Source organism: Leucoraja erinacea, chromosome 34 (genome assembly GCF_028641065.1).
Source record: "Leucoraja erinacea ecotype New England chromosome 34, Leri_hhj_1, whole genome shotgun sequence".
NCBI lineage: Eukaryota > Metazoa > Chordata > Chondrichthyes > Rajiformes > Rajidae > Leucoraja > Leucoraja erinaceus.
This window is the reverse complement of record NC_073410.1, coordinates 18,448,137-18,473,523: the sequence shown is the minus strand read 5'-3', so window position 1 is coordinate 18,473,523 and position 25,387 is coordinate 18,448,137. Positions and strand designations below refer to the sequence as shown.

At 45.5% G+C, this 25,387-nt stretch overlaps 1 non-coding gene across 1 annotated transcript; it reads left to right on the top strand.

The window, feature by feature from the left end:
• The first annotated feature begins 11,003 nt into the window (after positions 1-11,003).
• Positions 11,004-11,075, top strand: trnaw-cca (transfer RNA tryptophan (anticodon CCA)). Its single transcript has one exon. It is a non-coding gene; the product is annotated as a tRNA-Trp (tRNA).
• Positions 11,076-25,387: the final 14,312 nt, after the last annotated feature.

Genomic DNA, 25,387 nt, shown 5'->3' with positions numbered 1-25,387 from the left:
GATTGTTCCCGATGTTAGGGAAGTCCACGACAAGGGGTCACAGCTTAAGGATAAGGGGGAAATCCTTTAAAACCGAGATGAGAAGAACATTTTTCACACAGAGAGTGGTGAATCTCTGGAACTTTCTGCCACAGAGGGTATTTGAGGCGAGTTCATTGGCTATATTTAAGAGGGAGTTAGATGTGGCCCTTGTGGCTAAGGGGATCAGAGGGTATGGTGAGAAGGCAGGTACGGGATACTGAGTTGGGTGATCAGCCATGATCATATTGAATGGCGGTGCAGGCTCGAAGGGCCGAATGGCCTACTCCTGCACCTAATTTCTATGTTTCTATGTTTACTCATCGTGGCAATGGAAAGCACCGGACGGACATAGGTCGGCGTTTGAACGAAAAGCGAGGTTAAAATGTTAGGAGCTCGCGATGCCCTCATGGACAGAATGCAGTTACCCGGAAAAGCCGAAGCCCCATTTTGTCGATGTGAAGAGACGGCGTGGCTGTCGTGGAATGCAACGGATCAGGTTTGAGGAAGTTCACGTGAACCTTAGCATCTTGTAGAAGAGCTGTTTCACAAGCTGGGTGATGGTAATTGAAAGGTCAAGGGTCGTTTTGCCCTTTCGTGAAATAAAATTCCAATGGACGGAGAGAGGTGAGTGGGAGGAGTGTAATTGGTACGACGGTCTCGGCGACTAGCAGAAACAGGGAAGGGACAGATCATTACATGTTGTGTAAATGTTTGGCGGTTATGTCGGACAGATCGGAAGTGCATTAGGAGGTATAGCTTTCAAGGCAGAACGGTTGTAATCGTTTGGAAGAACAACGTACTTTCAACGTCCGGTGTAATAACCATATAACCATATAACCATATAACAATTACAGCACGGAAACAGGCCATCTCGGCCCTACAAGTCCATGCCGAACAAATTTTTTTCCCCTTAGTCCCACCTGCCTGCACTCGTACCATAACCCTCCATTCCCTTCTCATCCATATGCCTATCCAATTTATTTTTAAATGATACCAATGAACCTGCCTCCACCACTTCCACTGGGAGCTCATTCCACACGGCCACCACTCTCTGCGTAAAGAAGTTCCCCCTCATATTACCCCTAAACTTCTGTCCCTTAATTCTGAAGTCATGTCCTCTAGTTTGAATCTTCCCTATTCTCAAAGGGAAAAGCTTGTCCACATCAACTCTGTCTATCCCTCTCATCATTTTAAAGACCTCTATCAGGTCCCCCCTTAACCTTCTGCGCTCCAGAGAATAAAGACCTAACTTATTCAACCTATCTCTGTAACTTAGTTGTTGAAATCCAGGCAACATTCTAGTAAATCTCCTCTGTACTCTCTCTATTTTGTTGACATCCTTCCTATAATTTGGCGACCAAAATTGTACCCCATACTCCAGATTTGGTCTCACCAATGCCTTGTACAATTTTAACATTACATCCCAGCTTCTATACTCAATGCTCTGATTTATAAAGGTTAGCATACCAAAAGCTTTCTTTACCACCCTATCTATATGAGATTCCACCTTCAAGGAACTATGCACGGTTATACCCAGATCCCTCTGTTCAACTGTATTCTTCAATTCCCTACCATTTACCATGTACGTCCTATTTTGATTTGTCCTGCCAAGGTGTAGCACCTCACATTTATCAGCATTAAACTCCATCTGCCATCTTTCAGCCCATTTTTCCAAATGGCCTAAATCACTCTGTAGACTTTGGAAATCCTCTTCATTATCCACAACACCCCCTATCTTGGTATCATCTGCATACTTACTAATCCAATTTACCACACCTTCATCCAGATCATTGATGTACATGACACACAACAAAGGACCCAACACAGATCCCTGAGGCACCCCACTAGTCACCTGCCTCCAACCCGATAAACAGCCATCCACCATTACCCTCTGGCTTCTCCCATTCAGCCACTGTTGAATCCATCTTGCTATTCCTGCATTTATACCCAACAGTTGAACCTTCTTAACCAACCTTCCATGAGGAACCTTGTCAAAGGCCTTACTAAAGTCCATATAGACAACATCCACTGCTTTACCCTCGTCAATTTCCCTAGTAACCTCTTCAAAAAATTCAAGAAGATTAGTCAAACATGACCTTCCAGGCACAAATCCATGTTGACTGTTCCTAATCAGACCCTGTTTATCTAGATGCTTATATATATTGTCTCTAAGTATCTTTTCCATTCATTTGCCCACCACTGAAGTCAACCTAACAGGTCTATTATTGCTAGGTTTACTCTTAGAACCCTTTTTAAACAATGGAACAACATGCGCAGTACGCCAATCCTCGGGGACTATTCCCGTTTCTAATGACATTTGAAATATTTCTGTCATAGCCCCGGCTATTTCTACACTAACTTCCCTCAATGTCCTAGGGAATATCATGTCAGGACCTGGAGACTTATCCACTTTTATATTTTTCAAAAGTGTCAGTACTTCTTTTACTTTGAACCTCATAGTATCCATAGCTACTCTACTAGTTTCCCTTACCTCACATACTTCAATATCCTTCTCCTTGGTGAATACCGAAGAAAAAAAATTGTTCAATATCTCCCCCATCTCTTTTGGCTCTGCAGATAGCTGTCCACTCTGTCTCTCCAATGGACCAATTTTATCCCTCGTTATCCTTTTGCTATTAATATAGCTGTAGAAACCCTTTGGATTGACTTTCACCTTACTTGCCAAAGCAACCTCATATCTTCTTTTAGCTTTTCTAATTTCTTTCTTAAGATTCTTTTTACATTCCCTATACTCCTCAAGCACCTCATTTACTTCATGCTGCCTATAATTATTGTAGATCTCCCTCTTTTTCCGAACAAGATGTCCAATTTCCCTTGAAAACCAGGGCTCTTTCCAATTTTTACTGTTTCCTTTCAACCGAACAGGAACATAAAGATTCTGTACTCTTAAAATTTCCCCTTTAAATGTCCTCCATTTCTCTTCTACATCTTTCCCATAAAACAAAATGTCCCAGTTCACTCCTTTTAAATCATCTCGCATCTCATCAAAGTTAGCCTTTCTCCAATCAAAAATCTCAACCCTAGGTCCAGTTCTGACCCTCTCCATAATTATCGTGAAACTAATGGTATTGTGATCACTGGACCCGAAGTGCTCCCCAACGCATACCTCCGCCACCTGTCCCATCTCATTTCCTAACAGGAGGTCCAGCACTGCCCCTCCTCTAGTAGGTACCTCTATGTATTGCTGCAAAAAACTATCCTGCACACATTTTACAAACTCCAACCCATCCAGCCCATTTACAGAATGTGTTTCCCAGTCTATGTGTGGAAAGTTGAAATCTCCCACAATCACTACCTTGTGCTTACTACTAATATCTGCTATCTCCTTACATATTTGCTCTTCCAATTCTCGTTCCCCGTTTGGCGGTCTATAATACACCCCTATAAGAGTTGCTACACCTTTCCCACTTCTCAATTCCACCCAAATAGCCTCCCTAGATGAGCCCTCCAATCTATCCTGCCAAAGCACTGCTGTAATATCTTCCCTGACTAGCAATGCAACACCTCCACCTCTTGCCCCTCCAATTCTATCACACCTGAAGCAGCGAAATCCTGGAATATTTAGTTTCCAATCACAGCCCTCCTGCAACCACGTTTCACTGATCGCCACAACATCATACTTCCAGGTGTCTATCCAGACTCTAAGCTCATCAACCTTTCTTACAATGCTCCTAGCATTAAAATATGAACATTTAAGAAAACCCCCGTCTCTTATTCTCTGTTTATTTCCTTTTTTTTCTTTCTCCTCTTGTGTCCGAGTGCTTCCCATTTCTGCTTCCTGCCTCCCATTCTGTCTACTACCTTTCGCTATTTGAGTCCCTCGCCCCAACCATTCTAGTTTAAAGTCTCCCCAGCTGCCTTTGCAAATTTCCCCGCTAGGATATTGGTCCCCCTCGGGTTCAAGTGCAACCCATCCTTTCTGTACAGGTCCCACCTTCCCCAAAAGAAGTCCCAATGATCCAGGAACTTGAATCCCTGCCCTCTGCACCAGTCTTTCAGCCACGCATTTATCCTCCACCTCGCTCCATTCCTACTCTCACTGTCGCGTGGCACAGGCAGTAATCCTGATATGGTTACCTTTTTGGTCCTTTTTCTTAACTCTCCTCCCAACTCCCTAAATCCTCCCTTCAGGACCTCTTCCCTTTTTTTTCCTATGTCATTGGTACCTATATGTACCACGACCTCAGGCTCCTCTCCCTCTGATTTAAGGATATCTTGGATGCGCTGAGACACGTCCGAGACCTTGGCACCAGGTAGGCAGACCACCATCCTGGTCTCCCGACTGCGTCCACAGAATCGCCTATCCGACCCCCTAACAATAGAGTCCCCAATTACTATGGCCCTCTTTTTTTCCCTAGCTTTTGGAGCAACAGGGCCGGTCTCTGTGCTGGAGGCCCGTCCGCTGTCACTACCCCCGGGTAGGCTGTCACCCCCATCCGTACTCAAACAGGAGTACTTATTTGCGAGGTGTACCGACATTGGAGTACTCACTCGTTCCTGCCTCTGCCCCTTGCCCTTCCTTAACGTGACCCACATGTCTCTCTCCCGTGGTTTTGGAGTGACCACCTCTCTATAACTCCCCTCTATGACCTCCTCACTCTCCCTGATCAGAGCGAGGTCATCGAGCTGCTGCTCCAGGATCCTAATACGGTCCCTTAGGAGCCCCATCTCGCTGCACCTGGAAGCAACAAGACTAAACTGATGGTCACCAAAAATAAAAACATCAAAGCAAAACAGGCAAATGGAGAACTGTGTTTTAAATTATTAAGTTGTCAGGAGTGGGATTCGAATCCACGCCTCCGGTGGAGACTGCGGTCTGAACGCGGCGCCTTACACCGTTCAGTCATACTGACCACATCCAACCGATGAGAAGCACTGTATATTTATGTCACATATTAACCGAGCTCTCTTGCGTCAACCTGTTCTGATATTTCAACGCTTAAAATCAAATCACTAATTTCATACCTAATAAATAGGTCTCCTTAGTGGAAAGTTGGAGGTTCTGAGACGTTTAAACGGTTGCGTCATAAGAGACTGCCTGTGCAGTAAATTGGAAGCAAAGCTGAAAGTTGAATGAGGCAAACGTCTCTTCCACGTGGTTGGCCCCATAACGTGTGACAATGTCATTCCGATGGGAAATCTCCTGTCATGAACACGTTTCGCCGTCTAACTTGTCATGCCCCTCAGGTTTTACATGTAAGATCACCGTTAAAACTCTAAATTCTAAAGAAGCCGGACTGAACATGTCCATGCTCTCGTTATAGGACTGCAAGAGAGAACTGGAAGAAGGAACATAGAACATAAAGATCCGGAACAGATTATTCTACCACAATAGCATAATGCCGACAAACACTATCTTCCTGCACGTGATAGATATCTCTTCATGCGCTGTATTACATGTGCCCACCCAAAACGCTCTTAAATGCCGCTATCATATCCACCTTTAGCACTACCCCGGCAGAGTGTTCCAAGGCCCTGTGAGAAAACATTTGCCTTGCTCATATTCTTAAACTTTGCCGCTCTCACCTTAACCCATGAAGTCTAGTTTTTGATATTTCAATCCTAGGGGAAAGGTTCTGAGTGCGTACCCTGAAAAGATTCTGAGTATGTGGGAGAAAGGAAAGCGGGATGGTTCTTCGCCCCACCCCCCCTGCTCGATATTAGATACATTCTTACTCGTAGTGGAAATTTCCGATGGTCATGATGACCCTCTGCTTTCAGGAAACATACAGTGGGACATTGCGTGACGATAATAACACTTTATTTTTCGTAATTATTTAATCAAAAGCATTCAGCTCTGCTTAAAGTCACAGCGGCCCACGACGAGGATGAGATTCGGACCAACGCGAGCAAAAGCGCAATGGATGAGCAGTACATTGCCTTAATCTCTCGGCTACCTCGGCTCGTTACTAGTTCGTTTTTAATTGCTTTCTAGTACTTACAAACTGCTTTTATTTTTCGCACTTTTTATTTTATTTTCGCTTTCCAATGGCATTTTCCAGGTCCTCCTTTGGAAAATTACAAAATTCACCCTATCAACGGGCATATTCCTTGTCGATTAATCACGCCGGCAGTTAAGATTTATACGCATTTCGCTTATGCTTTGGAAACGTCCCAGTTTTACAAGATTGAAATTGCATATCGAATTGCAGATTCTTATCCGACTGTTGTGTGTGTAATATATGTTGCACACCAATCACAACCAATCACCACCCGTTCGTTCATAGTTTGCTTAGTTAGGTCTTCATGGATCCAATCAAACGGTACCATTTGAAATTCATCCTGTTACAATCATCGCTTCCGAGAGAACATTTTGCAACTCGAGCAAAACTTAACCCGATCTTGTTCGGATCCAAATTGACACTAAACAGTCGGTTCACATGATGGATTTTCACAGAATAATGCTGAAATATTCGAGGACGTCGTGCTTTACAATATCGGCAGAACATTTACCTACCCAGTCTGTAAGGGTGTGTGAAATGCGATGAAACACTGCGGGGCATCCACTATGTGTGGAGGAAGAAATTGCAGATGCCGGTTTCAAAGAAAGATAGACACAGAAGCTGGAGTAACTCAGCCGGACAGGCAACATCTCTGGAGAGAATGAACTGGTGACGTTTCGGGTCGAGGCCCTTTTTCAGACTATGTGTGTATCCACTCCCAAAGCAGACGTCGTAATTACAGTATTCATTCTTTGTTCCAAATTCAATATTTTGTCATAGAAACATCGAAAACAGGTGCAGGAGTAGGCCATTCGACCATTCGAGCCTACACCACTATACAATATGAACATGGCTGATCATCCTACTCAGTATCCTGTACCTGCCTTTCTCCATACCCCTTGATCCCTTTAGCCACAAGGGCCACATCCAATTAACTCTTAAATGTAGCCAATGAACTGGCCTCAACTACCTTATGTGGCAGAGAATTCCAGAGATTCGCCACTGTCTGTTTGAAAAATATTTTTTCTCACCTCGGTCCTAAAAGACTTCCCCCCTATCCTTAAACTGTGACCCCATGTTCTGGACCCCCGACATCGGGAACAATTTAGAATTTTGTAAGTTTCTATAAGAACCTCCCTCAATCTTGTAAATTCTAGCGAGTACAAGCCGAGTATATATAGTCTTTCTTCATATGAAAGTCCTGACATCCCGGGAATCAGTCTGGTGAACCTTTTCTGTACTCCCTCTATGACAAGAATGTCTTTCCTCAGATTAGGAGACCTAAACTGTACGCAATACTCCAGGTGTGGTCTCACCAAGGCACTGTACAACTGCAGTAGAACCTCCTTGCTCCTATACTCAAATCCTTTTGCTATGAATTCAAACATACCGTTCGTTTTCTACACTGCCTGTTGCACCTGCATGACTACTTTCAATGACTGATGTACCATGACACCCAGGTCTCTTTGTATCTCCCCTTTTCCTAACCGGTCACCATTCAGATAATAGTCTACTTTCCTGTTTTGCCACGAAAGTGTATACCCTCGCATGTATCCACATTATACTTCATCTGCCACGCATTTGCCCAATCACCCAACCTATCCACGTCACCTTGCAGCCTCCTAGCATCCTCTTCACAGGTAAGACTGCCACCCAGCTTCGTGTCATCCGTAAACTTAGAGATGTTGCATTCAATTCCCTCGTCCAAATTTATTAATATTGTAAATAGCTAGGGTCCCAGCACTAGTCACTGCCTGTCATTCTGAAAAGGACCCGTTTACTCCTAATCTTTGCGTCCCGTCTGCCAGCCAGTTCTCTATCCACATCATTACTGGACCCCAATACTTTGTGCTTGAAGCTTGCATACTAATATCTTATTATGATTATGTCGACCTTGTCGACACACTTCTGAAAGTCCAGATATAGCACATCCACTGATTCTCCCTAATCCACTCTATTAGTTACATCCTCGAAAACATTTATGAGTTTCGTCAGACATTATTTACCTTTCATAAATCCATGCTGACTTTGTCCAATGATTTTTACCACTTTCCAAATGTGCAGCTATCCCATCTTTAATAACTGACTCTAGCAGTTTCCCCACTATCGATGTTAGTCTAACTGGTCTGTAATTCCCCGTTTTCTCTCTCCCTCCCTTTTTCGAAAGTGGGGTTATATTAGACACCCTCCAATCCTCAGGAACTACTCCAGAATCTAAATAGTGTTGAAAGATGCATCCACTATCTCTGGGGCTACTTCCTTAAGTACTCTGGGATGCAACCTATCTGACCCTGGGGTATTATCGGCCTTTAATCCATTCATTTTACCTAACACCACTTCCCGGTTAACCTGGATTTCACTCCGTTCCTCCATCTCATTTGACCTCCGGCCATCACTTCAAAAGAAAAATATATTCCTCCACAGGATCCAATAAAAGAAGATAGCATTAAAGCAAACTAAACTAATGACTGGCATTGAATCCCCGATGGTCATGGTAAACATAGACAAAACGAAGCTGTATCATTCAATCTGCCCTCTCAGGCGAATGAATCTTCAGTCCAGATGAAATCTTGAACCCACTTTCCAGCCATATGTTCGCGGTGAAGTAGTGGTGTTGAGGTCAAGCATTTCTCTCCATGGCCAGTTTAAAGAAACTGGGTTTCCTTCCTTTGGAAGAAAAATGATAGATAAGAGAATTGAAGATTTATACTTTCGTGATTTGATTTACTTCGGATTTGTGATATCGATTAAGTGCACGATATTGGAGCTCTTGACATCAGTTCTTCGAATGGTATATATTTCGGAATAGAATAACCATAGAGCATAGAAAATAGGTGCGGGAGGAGGTCATGCGGCCCTTCGAGCCAGTACCGCCATTCAATGTGATCATGGCTGATCGTCCCCAATCAATAACCTGTGTCTGCCTTCTCCCCAAATCCCCTGATTCCATTAGCCCCTAGAGCTCTATCTAACTCTCTCTTAAACCCATCCAGTGACTTGGCCTCCACTGCCCTCTCCACAAATTCACAACTCTCTGGGTGAAAACGTTTTTTCTCACCTCCGTCTTAAATTGCTTCCCCTATATTCTAAGAATGGGCCCCTGGTTCTGGACTCGCCCATCATTGGGAACAGATTTCCTGCATCTAGCTTGCCCAAACCGCACTCGGGATATTTTGGGCGTCAGTTTAGACACAGTTGGCTGGCGATTAACCTTGTTGCGTTTAGACGAGGGAATTAAATGTAACATCTCCAAGTTTGCGGATGACACAAACCTGGGTGGCAGTGTGAGCTGTGAGGAGGATGCTATGTGATGACAGGGTGACTTTGATAGGTTGGGTGAGTGGGCAGATACATGGCAGATGCTGTTGAATGTGAATACATGTAAGGTTATCCACTTTGATGGCAAGAACAGGAATGCGGATTATTATATGAATGGTAAACACAAAATGCTGGAGTAAATCAGCGTGGCAGGCAGCATGTCGGGAGAAAATGAATGGGCGACGTTTCGGGTCGAGACCCTTCTTCAGACTGATGTCAGGGGAGTGGGCGGGACACAGATAGGTAGTCGGTCGCAGTAATAATGGTGGGAGTACTGGGGAGGGGAGGGACTGGAAAGGGAAGACAGCAAGGGCGATTTGAAGTTACAGAAGTCAATGTTGATACCGCTAGGGTGTATGCTGCCCAGGCGAAATATGAGGTGCTGTTCCTCCAGTTTAAAATGGGCCTCACTCTGATAACGGAAGAGGCCTAGGACAGAAAGGTATGATTGGGAATGGGAGGGGAAGTTGAAGTCCTGAGCAATCGGGTGATCAGGAAGGTTAAGGCGGACTGAGTGGACGTGTTCAGTAAAACGATCGCCGAGTCCGCGCTTGGTCACGCCGATGTACAGATGTTAGCACCTGGAACAGCGTATACAGCGGTGAGGTTGGAGGAGGTGCAAATAAACTCTGCCTCAGCTGGATAGACTGTTGTGGTCCTTGGATGGAGTGGAGAGAGGAGGTAAATGTTCATGAATTGCATAGTTCGCGGTTGCAGGAGAAATGACCTAGGGAGCGGGTGGTTTGGCTGTGAAGGGATAAGTTGACCAGAGAGTTGCAGAGGGAACGGTGTCTGCGGTAAGCAAAAAGGGATGGAGATGAGAAGGTGTGGCCTGTAGTGGATCCCGTTGGAGGTGGCTAAAGTTTTTTTAACTCACATTCTTTAGGAAACGGGGTTCTTCCATAGATAAGGCTCTCACTAGGGTCTCCACGATACCCCGCAGCTCAGCATTTGCTTCCCCTTCCCCTATACGTACCAATGATAGAGTCCCCCTTGTTCTCACCTTCCACCCTATCAGCCGTCGCATACACATTTTAATCCTCTAACATGTTCGCCAGCTCCATTGAGTTCCCGCCACTGGCCACATCTTCCCATCTCCACCACTTTCAGCTTTCTGCAGAGATCGTACACTCCGCAACTCCCTGGTCAACGCTTCCCTTCCCAGCCTCGACAGGTACCTTTCCCTGCATCCGCAGAATGTGCAATGCCGGTCCCTTTACCTACCCTTTCGACCACATCCAAGGATCCCAACAATCTTGCCATGTGAGGCAAAGGTTCACGTACCTCCTCCAACGTCATCTACTGTATCCACTGTACCATGTGTCTACTTCTGTACATCGGAGTCACCAATCAACGGATCGCCGATCATTTCGCTGAACACCTCCGCTCAGTCCGCTTTATCCTACCCGACTTCCGGGTTGATCAGCACTTCAACTACCCCTCCAATTCCCATTCTGTCATTGGCCTCCTCTATTATCAGAGTGAGGCCCAGCGCAAATTGGAGGAAGAACACGTCACATTTCGCTAGGGAGCTTACACACATCGGTATGATCATTGATTCTCTAACTTCAAATGCCCCTTGCTTTCGCTCTCTTTCTAATCCCCTCCCACTTCCACATTACCCCACCAGTCTTACTGCCTCGGACTCTCACAATCCGCGAACTCAGCCTCATTATTTCCACCGCTTAAATATTGACATCAGACCTCGTGGCGCAACGGTAGCGCGTCTGACTCCAGATCAGAAGGCTGCGTGTTCGAATCACGTCGAGGTCACAAAGGCTTTAATGAATTTTGGGAACTCGGTCCGTTCTGCAAACTCAGTAGTTCCTTACAGATCCGTGCATGCTCCCGCTCTAAATAACAATATTTATATTGTAATTTCGTCACGTTTTCAAAATACAAGACAAAATTAATTTATTCTTTAAAAAGATGGGGATGATGGAAATTGGAAATAACAAATAGACACAGAGAATACACTCACCGGGCAAGGCCGCATCTTTGGAAGGAAATAATTCACGTTCCCACACATACCGTGTGAACTCCCTCTTTATTATTATTCTTTACTATCAGTCACCGGAAAGAACATGCCCGCTGAATATTGGCAACGTTCTCGATGCTCACATTTCACAAAGTTGAACAGATACAAACGGTCGTTACAGGAGAGCATTCGGAGAAAACGGAACGGAACCCGTTTCCTTCTTATGCATGCTCCTCGAAACCCTGCACTCCTCCGGGGATACATGCCATCCTGGCTGTGTATACCTGATCCATGCCTCCTTTCCCCTAAACAGACCCTCAGTTTATTTCGTAATACGTTGCCTCGGACTCTCACTGTAGATTTAATACCATTCTACTTCAAGATGTCCCTTTGCATGTAAAAATCAACGTTTATAACCTTATATCTAATGCCATCACATTTTCCCCCAATATAGAGCACCCATGTGTGGAGAAGCCCTGATCTTATATGTCTTATTATGTTTTTAAATTCCAACAGGACTGTAGTCACTGATCATAGAACGATCGCCAAACTGGTACTTCAGTTACTTGTTCAATTCACGAAACAAAGATGAAAAAGTAACCTCTTTCTTGTAGACGCCTCTAAATATGTTTTCGAGGAAACTCTTCTGATTACACTTGACACAATGCCATCCTATCTAATCCTTTGGCACAACGGCGACCCCTCTGTGTAACGGTGACGTTAATATTTCCTCCACTGGCAAACTTGGCAAACTGGTTTGACGCTGCCTGCAATCTCCCGGCAAATCTTGTTCCTTGACTATTTGGGGCCCACAGTACAATAAAAAAAAGGCAACCTTCCATTTGTTTCTCTGCTCCATGCACATAATCTCAGTGGAATAAGAGTGTGGGAAGGATCTGTCGTATTTGGTTTAAACCGAAGATAGACTCAAAGAGCTGGAATAACTCAGCAGGGCATGCAAAATATCCGGAAAGAAGGAATAGGTGACGTTGCGGGCAGAGACCATTCTTCACACGTCTGAAGGGTCTCAACCTGAAACATCACCCATTCGTTCTCTCCAGAGATACTGCCTGTCCCGCTGAGTTACTCCAGTTTTTTGTATCTTATCTCAGTGGCCGATTGTTCAAACGTGTCAACGGCGCGAATCGTTAAACTGTAAAACAACCCCACTCCTCTAGTCCCGCCTCTAATTCGCTTGTTTTACCTGTACCCTGGATCATTAAGTTGCTTGTTATGATTCCATCTTATCCACCTTTCCGTAGTGGTAATAAGTTTAAGGCCGTCCATATCAATCCACGCCCTGAGATTCACCCTCCTTAATGATGGACTGCCTCATTGTACAGGTCTCATTCCCCCTCCCCACAAACGTAACAAGGATAGAGTTTCCCTTTTGCTTACATTTATTCCACCAGCCTCCGCATCCGCCAAATCATCGTCCAACATTTCCATCATCGCCAATATGATCTCAAAACCAGTTGCATCTTCCCATAACCAGCTCCGCAGAGACCATAGAACGCTCCACACGCAACTCCAGTTCTCACACAAGCACTCCTTTCCAAGCTGTTTCCCCTGCAAACGCTGAAGATGCTCCACCTGTTACTATACTTCCTCTCGCACACTCATCCAAGGACGCCAGCTGTCTTTCCTGGTGAAACAGAGGCTCACATGCACCTCTTCTAATTTAATCTATTATATTTGCTGGTTGATATAGCTCACACCCTAGTGTCCTGTAAATGCCCTAGTAAATCTTCTATGCACCCTTTGCAGCTTGACAACATCCTTCCTATAACACGACGAGCAAAACTGAACACAGTACTCCAACTGTGGCCTCATCAATCTATCTATATAACGAAAACTTGTTTGTGTGTATGTATATGTGGGTGTGGGTGTGTGCCATCTGGGCAAATCTGCTTGATTCTAATTTCCTTACTGACGCTAGTCAGACTGTTCTTTCGTGTCTTGTTCAGTTGCCTCCACCCCCCATTCCAGAATGTGAAATCGTAGTTTTATGCTTAACAAGATACAGGCTCCCTGTGAAATGTTTCCCTATCAGAATCTATCACGAGGAGAACCCGCCAACTAGGTATTACTTATTCAAGGTACTTTTTAGAAGGGTTTCGGCCCGAAACGTTGCCTATTTCCTTCGCTCCATAGATGCTGCTGCACCCGCTGAGTTTCTCCAGCTTTTTTGTGTAACCTAGGTATTACTTATTCGGCTAGAATTCGTGCCACGCTGTTATATCCGGACATGGATAGCGTTGACCGAACGCGTAAAACGATCAACTGCCACTAAACAATGCATCATATTTTCAGACTGTGGCAAGGTTACAGTGAAATCTATCTGCATATGTTCCATTAGTCCGTTTACTCGAGGTTCACACCATTTTGTATTTTCGGTGTTTTTCCCGGTTCGTATTGTGCAATGGTTAAGCACCGCTTAATGAATAGCTATATCTCTGTCCATCCTATCCACCAGCACCAACGAATCACCAGATCTGCATGCTATCTATACATAAGTAAAACTCTGATCATGTTATCTTCCGGTTTGGCGGTAATTCTATTCGCGCAAAAACGGTTCGCGCTATCGCTACGATTTGTCGCTAGCTCACTCACCGTTCTCCTATGCTGCGAGTCCACCAGGTTTCGTTCCGATCGGTTGAATGTTGTCAAAGTTAGCGCGGTCTAAAAATTTCAAAAGCCGCGCGTGCGCAGATCGACATTTACTGCTGCCTTCCTGCGCCGCGCGTGCGCAAATCGACATTTTCTCCTGCCTTCCAGCGCCGCGCAGATTAGTCTCTTTCCCCTGTCACTCCCCGTACTGTCCGCCGCTCCTGCGCCATCGTCGTCTTTACTGGAGCGGAGGAAATGGAGAGACCCGACCCAGCCGCCCAGCAGCCCAGCAGCTCAGCAGCTCAGCAGCGCGGCGCTGTCGCCAAACGGAAAGCGGTGAGTCTGATCTCGATGGAGGAGAACACCCAGCGTCCGCTGTGAGTCCCAAACGCACTGTCACCGCAACGCCCCGCAGCTCCACCCCTTTCCCCTCTGGTCCCCGTCGGTGGCTATGCCCGCTCCCCCGTGGTAGACCCCTCCCTCATGGCTCTTCCCCCATCATTTCTCCGAGGTCTCCCCCCTCCTGCCCACACGCCGCCGCGGCCGTAGCTGCTGGTACTTCAAGGTCGAACCGAGGCCTGGCTCTGACGGAGCACGCATGAAGGGAGAGGAGCGGCAACATCGAAATTCTGGAGAGGGAGAGTGGGGGAGAGGCTATAGAGAGGAGGGAAGTTGGGAGGGGAGATTAGTTCTGGAGGGAGGGAGAGTATGAATGAGGGTAGGGGAAAGCGGAGGGTGGTGTGGGATGGATTTGCGGAGGGGAGGAGGAGAGGGACATGAAGAAGGCGGAGGTGAGGAGAGAGAATGGGGCAGGAGGGGAATAGAGGGGGGAGTAGAAGAAGGGGAGGTGGGGGAGGTAGGGAGTGTGGAATGGAGGGAGAGGAGGGGTGGGGAAGGCGAGGTGGGATAGTGGAGGGATAGTGGTTGAGGAGTGGGGGTGATGGGCGATAGAGGGTTAGGAGCGAGGGAGGGAGTGAGAGGAGTTACGGAGGGGGGAAGGTAGTGATTGAGGGTAGGGGATAGTAGATGAAGAGAGAGGTGAGGGGGTGGGGGGTTAGGGGAAGGGAGAAGGAGAGTCGAAAGACGGGGGAGGCTAGAGGAGGGGGAGAGAGTGCTAGTGATGAGGGGAAATTAACTGCGCCTGTGCAGTTGAGGGCTAAGGGTGAGTGGTCGAATATTACTTTGGGGGACCAGTTAGTCTGGTATCTTCCTGCATGTGTTAGCCCATGGTAAACCTTTACCAGGATTGTCTGGATACAAACTGGGGTTAGTATTTTCGCGTCAGTCCTCCACCCTCGGTGGTAATCCTGCACACAACGATTTTCACACTCTGCCTTTTCTTATCCTGCGGTGGTTTCCTGGATGCACTTCATATTTTCTGATACATTGGTCGTTTTACTTATGGATCAAGACTTAAGTCCTTATCCATTCCCATTTATCTTCCATTAACATCAAGATGGCCGCGCCGTTCTGTTTGGCTGCCCGTCGTCTCCCGTCTGGCCAAAGCCCCGGACAAAGCACCATCAACCGTCGGTATGGCCTGCAGTCAATCCTGGCCTTCGAACGCCAAACATGTCTGGGCATCCGAGCCTCTGTCGTCGAGGTCTTCATCCGAGGCCCCGGACAAAGCCCCGGACAAAGCCCCGGACAAAGCTTCCCCTTACCGTTCGCTCCTCGATCGGCTTCCGGTGGGTGCTCCGGCTCGGCGTTGCGGCGGCCGCCACACGCGCCGATCCACGAGGTGGAGTAAACGCGCGGGCGTCCGGAAAAGTTTGAATACTCTCGCTCGCGCGCGTTCAGCGTCAGCTTACCTCAGCCAGCGCTGTGAAGACGGATCTGGTCGGCCCTACCGCTCCATCCATCGGCAGTCCTTCGAGCCCAGGTATGCCTCTCTCCGATCGATCTTTCTGGTCCCCGTTCTGTGGGCCCGCGGCCATGTGTGAAACGCAGTGGCGTGGTTTCCCTCAACCTCCGCCCGCTGGCGTGGGAGCCGCTACCGGATCACAACTCACCTGCAGTTCCTGCTAAAGTGGCAACGCAAGATCCTTGCTGAACAAAACCTTCATCTCCAACAACTTCTTCACCGCACGTGGATTGGACTTCCTACTGATCACAGAAACCTGGCTTAATCCTGGTGAGCTTGCTCCACTCGTGGAACTCTGTCCTGATAAACTGTAACTTTTTTAGCTCGCCAAGGCTCTCCGGTCGCGGTGGGGGCCCAGCCACTGTGTTTAAGAAACATGTCAACTGCCGCCTGAACGCTGATCTTTTATCCAGCTTCGAACATCAGCTAATTACAGTTGGTCTAATTTGTCCGCTTTTAATTGTACTTGTGTATCGCCCATAAAAATGCACAAGGACTTTATCACACAATTTGCTGATCTTATCGCTAGTTTTTTGCCCGAATTTGACCGGGCCCTGATTCTTGGTGATTATAACATTCATGTCCGCTGTCCCACTAAGCCGCTTGTGAGTGGATTTATGAACCTGGTTGAGTCCTTCAACCTGACTACTTACCACTGGACCCACGCACAAGCTTGGCCACACACTCCACCTGGTGCTATCGTGGTCTGGTCTGGTCTCCCAATTTGTAATACAGAAATTATTGATGCCTGTCTGTCAGATCATAGTGCATCTCTGCCTTTCTCTCCCTCAAAACCCCATCTCCGTGCTCGCCACTCTCGCTACGTATACTCCTCGACCGCCAGTAAGTTGTTTGAGGCTCCCATAGCCGCCCCTGACACCTGCACCATGGAGGCGTCTACCCCCCATCTCAGTACTGACGACCACATTTCTTTATTCAATACTACTTGCTCTTCCATCCTGGTTTCTGATGCTCCTCTTAAAATGAAAAAAGCCTAAGCCTAAAGGCTGGCCCTGGCTCAATGACACCACCAGAGCCCTAAGAAGAGAGTACAGAAAACCAGAACGGAAATATAAATCTGATGCTTCACATTTCCTTTGAACTCCTGGGAAACATTCTTATCAAATACCAGGAAGCAGTAACGTCTGCGAGACCCACAATCCCTTTTTTTCCGACCTTATTTCTATAACAGCCATGGCCGCTGGCACCTTTTTAGTACTCGGTTCCAGCCCTCTGAAATAACCTAACATGTCCTCTTCCCAAAGGTACCTTGTCCTTAGCTTGGTCCACTAATGCCTGCTAACCAAAATACCACCCGAAGAAATTTACTTCATCCGGTTTTTCACCAAGCAAGGTTAAGAACGATCCACCGAATCCGGAGACTGTTCCCCCTTCATCCGCGAGTCCTAGCTGTATCTCCGGTTGGGGTGGTATTGATGGCACTGCCCTTTTTTCTACTTCAAACATATGTGGTAATTAGACTTTGGTGTGTTTCCAACCCGTTACTGTACGTTTTTCCTTGTAGAGGACACGACGAGTATTCGACCAGCCCCCCCCCCCCCCCCCCCCCCCCCCCCCACCCCCCCCCCCCCCCCCCCCCCCCCCCCCCCCCCCCCTCGACGGCCTACCTATTTTGGCCCGGCTTTTGGAGGATGTAATTGCAATAGCCGGTCCCAGCAACAGCTCTATGACCGCTGGCACTGTTTCTACCTGTTTCAAGCACGCGGTGGTCCAGCCCCTCTTGAAATAACCTAACATAGACCCCATCTTGCCTAGCAAAGGTCCCCCACCTTGTCCTTTCAAAAGTCATTGAAAAGGTAATTCTTAATCAACTAATGCCTTAACTACACCAAAATACCACCCGCGAAATTGTCCAATCCGGTTTCAGGGCCCACCACAACACAGAGTCTGCCTTGTTGAAGGTACATAACGACCTGCTTCTCGCCATCGACTCCGGAGACTGTGCTATTCCGCTCCTTTTCGGCCTCAGGGCAAGATTTGATAAAGTCGACTACACCATCCGTAATTGACCGTCTCCGGTACGGGGTTGGTATTGATGGCACTGCCCTGAGCTGGTTCGTCTCCTACCTCAAATATATGAGGTATGTTTGATATGTTTGAAGTGCGTCTTTGGTGTTTTTATTAATGTATTTATGTGGGGGAAGAGGGCACGGTAAGGGGGATACGGACGTTCTGTCGCTTACTGGAGAGGACACGACTATTATTCCAGTCGCGTCCTCGCCCCCCCTCCCCCCCCTCCCCTTAGGCCAAGTCATTCAAAGGCACGGCATTTCTTTCCACTGCTATGCCGACGGTGCACAGCCCTATCTCCCCCTGAAAGCCAACAACCGATCAAATCTACTCAGCCTTACATGCTGCCTCGAGGATATAACGTGTTGGATGGCCCAGAACTTCCACCAACAAAACGAGAGCAAGTCTGAGGTTATCCTACTCGGCTTCTCGGACTCCATCCAAAGGATAGCAGGCAGCCTTGGAAGCCTTACCCGCTTACTCAAACCTCACGGCAAAAGCCATGGATAGACTTGGTTATTTGACCCCGCGTGGAAGTTTGACGAACATGCCAATGTCGTCGTAAAAGCCAGGTTCTTCCAGCTTTGTACGATAGCTAAAATAAAGCCATTCCTCCAATTGGACGACCTGGAAAAGATCATCCACTCATTTGCTCCTTCCGCCTTGATTACTGCAACTCCCTTTGCACTGGCATCAGTCAATCATCCCCGTCCCGCCTGCAATTGGTCCAAAACGCCGGGCGAGACTCTCGACGGGCACCCGAAAACGGGACCACATCACCCCGATTTTGGATTCTCTCCACTGGCTCCCAGTGCGGTTCAGAATCAATTTTAAGCTCCTCCTTTGTGCATAAAAATCCTTTAACGGGCTTTCCCCCACCTACATCAAAAATCTGCTTACCCACCATACTACCTCCAGGTCCCTCAGATCGGCCGACTTGGGGTTACTGACCACCCCGTGGTCCAGGCATAAGCTCAGAGGCGACCGCGCTTTTGCGGTTGCAACATCTAGACTGTGGAACAGCACCCCTCTTCCCATCAGAATTGCCCCCTCCATCAACTATTTTCAATCTAGACGTAAAACATATTTCTACTCACAAGCGTTTTGTGAGGACCTCTGAGGGAGCGCGGTGTGTTAGATCTATGTGCCTCTGTTTGTAGCACGTTAGTACATGCACTGATGTAAAGCACTTTGGTCAACGACAGTTGTTTTATATGTGCAATATAAATAAAATTGACTTGGCGTAACTAACTGCCTTATCTGGAGAATAATTTCCTCTCGGTTGTGAGGTCTGATTCTTCTGGGGGTTTACCTTTATTACGACCTCCTGCAGTGGAATGCAAGCTACTGCTAGGAGGCTTTTAACACTTTCTTCTGTTGTATCCAAAAGAGGACACATGTCTTCTTCGTTCCACGCTATCATATAATCACGTAGAACACCAAAGACATATGAACTGTCGGTAAGAATATTCGCTCTCTTTCCTTTTCCTAACTTGAAGGCCACCGTCAACGATACTAATTCTGCTTCCTGTAGAGATCTAGTCCCCTGATTCTGTTCCCATTTCAACACTTTCCCTTCTCCGTCCACCGTTACCCATTCTGTTTGAGGGGTACCATTATAATACTTCCTTGATCGATCCACATAACATTCTTGTACATTTGACTTCTCCAAATATATTTTTATAATTCTCCCATTCTCTTCTGCTTCGACTTCTTCCATGCATTCATGCTCTTTTCCTTCCTTCACCATCATTGTGGGTGGATTCACTCCACTGTCTTTGACTATCTTTACGTGCTTGATTACTGTAGTTGTCCGCATAATATTCCCGGTTGCCCACATCTCCTATTGCGCTGATTTGCGTCTATGTTCCCAGATTAGCCTCAGCTCTCAATGCCCCAATCAGTATCTCATTAAAAATGTTTCCCACCGGGAGGCTCATTTCCAAAATATTCTTGAAATGAGGCCCCTTTCCATCCTGACATAATTTGTGGAACATGACCCAATTTCTATTAGGTTTTGTCTGTCCTGAATGTTTAGTGTAAGCCGCAAAATATCTTTCTTCAGAGTCTTCTAATTTTCTCATTGATTTCTGTTTTACGAGGGTAATCTTGGCCCAGTTTCGTGTAACTATTCCGGGTCTTCTTTACAACTTCCTTGAAAACATCAAACTTCCGGTCCATGTGGTATATCCAGGACCAGTGTCTGGAATTCTATGGCAAAGTTCCCCGGACTAAAGGCGGTGCTTTGATCTTTTGATGAAATATATACCAACATTAGCAAGCCTATGAGCCTGTATTACTTCTCATTTTCCTTTTAAACCAACAGTCCATTTCAAATTATCTGCTTCTCTGAGGCTGTCAAAGTTCTTCGCATTCTGTCTGTGTAATTTGTCCCCATATATTTCTGATTACTGTCCGAATTGGAGCTGCAGGGACTGCAGTTAATTTATTTACATTCATAACATTGGATGTGTATATTCCATAGTCCTAGTCATAGCCGTATCTGTATATCTCATTCTTTAAGCTTCCCCAGACAATGTGGTCTCCGTTTTTTTGGAAAGGCTCTAGGCGCTACCATTCCCCCGCATATTTATTTACAGCAGGTTACCCCGAATGTGTGTGCTTTGATGCTGCTATCTTTAGCTCTTGCTGGTTCCTTGCCATGTCTGCGAGTAAAATTACTCATTTTTCGCATCTAGCCCATTCTTAATCACCTGTGTGACCAAAATGTGAACAATTTAGGAAAACATATATTCTAATTCTGAAAGCATTACATGTATATTTTTTGTACTGTATATATGATTAATATTATTTTTCGAAATGTATCAAGTAAAACATTTATTTTATGCTGACAATGTTTGTTCAGGGTCAGAGGTCAAACGCGACTGGTCACGTGTGTGGCCCCACACGGACGCATTTTTTCATAGCAGTTTTATCTTACAAGCTGTTGTAAATTTTAAAAGCTAGAACGTTCATATCTTTAGCAGACATGCATTCAGGTTCTGTAGGTAGGAAAATATCAATGAATAAGTTTAATCTCTTAACAGAATGTTTTAATATATTACTTTATTTGATGTCATTTCGTAATGTATATGAAATTTTGGTTCACTTTCCAAAGAAGGGCACATCTACGGGCTTCCTGTCCCTGTCATCAAGCTTTTTCTCAACTGGTGATGCTTCAGGAACGTATCACGGTTCTATGATTTTTTTCGATTGTTTTTTTATTATGTTGGACTATAGTTTGTACTGTGGAATCCTAGGACCCCCATTTGATGGTGTTTTGGTAATTGTAGCCAATCTCAATACAGCGTATGCTCCACTGATACAGGGGATTTTGAGGTATGCCGGCGCTGGCGTAATGTCAGATCCAGCTCAGTCTTAGGAAGAAACAAAGAATAAAACATCTCGTAGAACTATTGTGAGTTCTCAAAAATGTCGGTTTATTCAAGGACCTAACAGTACACACACTGGAAAACACTCAAAGATTCACATCACTCATCGTATTTTACCCTCATAACGCGATGTACTCGTGAATTCATTATTTTTTTGATATCTTTCATTATTGATCGAATTCATCATTCATCATTGCAGCCGTTCCTCTTTATATTTCCCGAGAGATATTGATAACCATGTACTCTCTGTTGTTTAGAAAGACATTACAAATGGACGCAATAAAATTGTTTACTTCCTGGTAGTTTTATTATCTTCAGCTTAGTTTACAACCTCCAACGCTTCTTTTAATTAAACAGGCTATACTGTGGAACCTGAACATAATGATAAACATATTTACAGCCTCACTTAAGTTCCTTAAGTTCTTAAGTTCCCTCTATTGGCCATTTTACCATCACGCTTCCCCAGTGTATAAGGTATTGGGTTTAGCAGACTACAAACTAATGTTCTTCCTTATAATCTTCGTAATTCCTAGCATCACAGATTTATGTCAATTTTGTTCTGCACCTACTTGCCTGGTGGAGCAGATATTTGTGGGTACAGGCGCTCATCTCCACAAATCGGAAACGTTTAGCTGCCTGGATATTGCTTTGTTTATAAGCACCTATACCATTTCTTGGCATCTCATGGATTGAATTGAAGTGGCTGGAGACGAGTTTTGATAACTCCTGTCATCCTTAGAATACTCCGAAATGGATGAACTATTCGGTATTTCTATACCTGAATGTGTATGTGACCATATAACCATATAAAAATTACAGCACGGAAACAGGCCATCTCGGCCGTTCAAGTCCGTGCCGAACACTTATTTTCCCCTAGTCCTATCTACCTGCACCCAGACTATAACCCTGCATTCCTTACCCGTGTCGTATTGAAATTTTAGTCGATCAGGTATTACGTTATTACACGTGCTTGAGACTTTCGCGTTAGGCCACTACTCCTATTTTGGATGTTGGCCTATATGTAAAAGAAAGGACGAGCAAAAGCCGAATATATTTCACTGGAAGCTGGTCAGTGGAATATGTATGAAATCGGAATGAAGAGAATACCGGAGCTTTTCCGATGTTCTACAATACCTCAAGATGACAGACATTAGGGGATTTTGATGGATGCTAAATTTGAACATATTAAAACATGTTATGATGACAAGACAGAGGTAAATCTTTGTCTGCATATCTCAAACCTAACATCACGAACCTGGGGATTAAAGTGGACCCTGAGCTTAGATTTGACTGTCAGGTAAGGGCTGTTGTTAAATCTGGTTTTTTCCATCTGAGGCAGCTGGCAAAAATATTATGATCGAAATTATGAGTGCTGCGCCTGAGAATATATGTTATCGTGTTATGACATTGGAGCCTATGAGAATTGATTATGTAGATGTGCAGGATAACATGAGGAGCAAAGATATGAATGCGTCATCTTCATCCGTAGAATACGGGAATCCCGAATTTTCAAAATAAGAGTGACAATTTTAATTGTCTAGTGATACGGATAGAGCTTTCAGAGGTACCGATTGCGACCGGTTCAGTGCAAACTTTGAATGAACCGCTTCTTTTTTACGATGCCACATCACAGGATTCAGCCAGAGTTGAACACACTTCTCGACATCTGCATCCAATGCCGTCTCTCCACCGCGTCTTGTGCTTCTTGTGCGTGGTGGTGAAAAGATTGGTCGAACGCTCTTTCCTTGACCCCGATAAACCCGCGAGCAGGTATAAATAAAGGGGACGGTTTCGATGAATATGGCTAAATGGGGCCACCCGCTGTTAGCGTAGGTCATCACGGTTCCAATTTAAACTATCCCAGATTTTCCTCACGTGGCGGGGAAAAGAATGTTATCTACATGCTAAACATTCTACTTGTGCTTAATATATAAAAGAGTAGACCTCGAAAGAAAACTTCATATGTGGGATAACCCAACTTCGCCACAAACTCCCCTTCTTTATGTTACTGTATGTTACTGAGTATTCACGCTTCACTATGCTATATATCTATATTACTGTCGGACTTTACTCAGTCAAATTTTATATCTCTCCTTGGCATGACGCACCTCCATCACTTATTTTTTTTAATCATTGCTCGCACGGCGTCGGCCAGACGTGTGGCAATGCACATTGTTGGCCCCTAATGCCCACCAACAAGCAGTGGCGCCAGCACTAACTACCTTGCAATCATCAATCTTCCAGCCTGAAAAAACAAACTTCTATCATTCTTACCAGCTTTCTGCATATTCTATGTCAATTGAAAATTTGACCTTGCGCATCGGACTTGAATGGATATTGAATGGAACTACAATGTTCTTTCATGATTCATGATTCTACGTCTTAATCACGGCAGAATGTTCTCTACAGCCTTCTACGGTTTAATAGTTACTCCGTGTTGTCTCCACATTTATTAATCATAAGCGACGGGTAAAGTAAATGTGGGCTGTTACTTTATCCAGATATTTCATTGGGTCACCATGGTGACGATCCAACCGTTTGTGAATATTAATATTAATAGCAGAACGTTCTCCAAACAGGAAGAAAGCCGGACTGCACAGCACCGAAAAGCACGAGGCGGAATGGCGATGAACATAATCATGATAGTCGCAATCCTGGTGATCTTTTGGCCTCTCGTTACCGAAATGAATATGGATTCATGGCCCGGTAAGAACACATCATTATACACAATTTGCAGAACCTTTGCCAGAAAACACAAAACGAAAACATCTGAGTGGACATGCAGGATATTGCACCGATATCCAACTCCCATTTCCTACGTCTCTCTATCTGTCGGCTTGAATGCCAAATCATTCTGATACATTTCGCTTAATGGGAAACTGTACGCCTCCCAGACATGCAGAGTGTCTGCCGTGGATCGAGGAAAGGAATATTTCCGCATCTTCCCGTCCGATTGTTGCGATATTTTATATTTATTATTCTGGTTATCTCACACATGCGCGACCTGATGAGAAACAATGGTAAATCTTTCCACTCAAGAGTTCGACGTGCAAAATGTGAAAGCAATGCAGATGCTCAATTGCGGAATGCGTTGTAGAATCAGAAGGACGAACAAAGTATTACTGTGGAGACGGTAGAATATTTTAAGTGATCAGGGAATGGGCGTGGAATACAATAGCAAACAGAACGAAGACGGGAAATATGAAGCCGGAGGGCTCAATGCTTCCCCTATCGCCGCTTGCTGATACGATTAATATAGCTTATACTCCCATTGCAAGTAAACTATATTTCTCGATTTCAGACCTGCAGCGCCGCTGTATCCATGGAGGAGATGTTTGCGTGTTTAAACCGTGCCACAGCTATGGGTTAGCTCCTGTTCGCGCTCATTGTGCCGGTAACATGTACTGTTGCAAGCGCCAGGCAGGAACAGGCGGACGAAATCTGTTTAAGTCAAGATTCGCGTGGCTGGATGGGCCTTGCGAACGGCACGTTATGTTTAATTAAACATATTCTAAATACATTGATGAATCGCGCACTGTTTAACATCCGTATTTTACTGACAGTTGGAAATAGGAGGAATGGGAAGGCTATTTTGCCGGGGGGTGTGGTCTGGGACGATAGTATACCACTGAGAAGAAGCGATGAAATGTCAGGCGATGGACAATTCAGTCGACCGTTTAAAGTCAGAAGGAAGTTGTAATAAATGTGGACGATGGAATTTGACAACCTAGTATCAAGTATACTGGAATCATTCGTCAGATACATATAACCATATAACAATTACAGCACGGAAACAGGCCATCTCGGCCCTACAAATCCATGCGGAACACTTCATTTCCCAGAGTCCCACCTACCTGCACTCAGACCATAACCCTCTATTCTTTTCCCATCCATATGCCTATCCAATTTATTTTTTAATGATACAATCGAACCTGCCTCCACCACTTCCACTGGAAGCTCATTCCACACAGCTACCACTCTCTGGGTAAAGAAGTCCCCCTTCATGTTACCCCTAAATGTCTGTCCCTTAATTCTGAAGTAATGTCCTCTTGTTTGAATCATCCCTACTCTCATTGGGAAAATCTTATCCACGTCAACTCTGTCTATCCCTCTCATCATTTTAAAGACCTCTATCAAGTCCCCGCTTAACCATCTGCGCTCCAAAGAATAAAGACCTAACTTATTCAACCTTTCTCTGTAACGTAGTTGC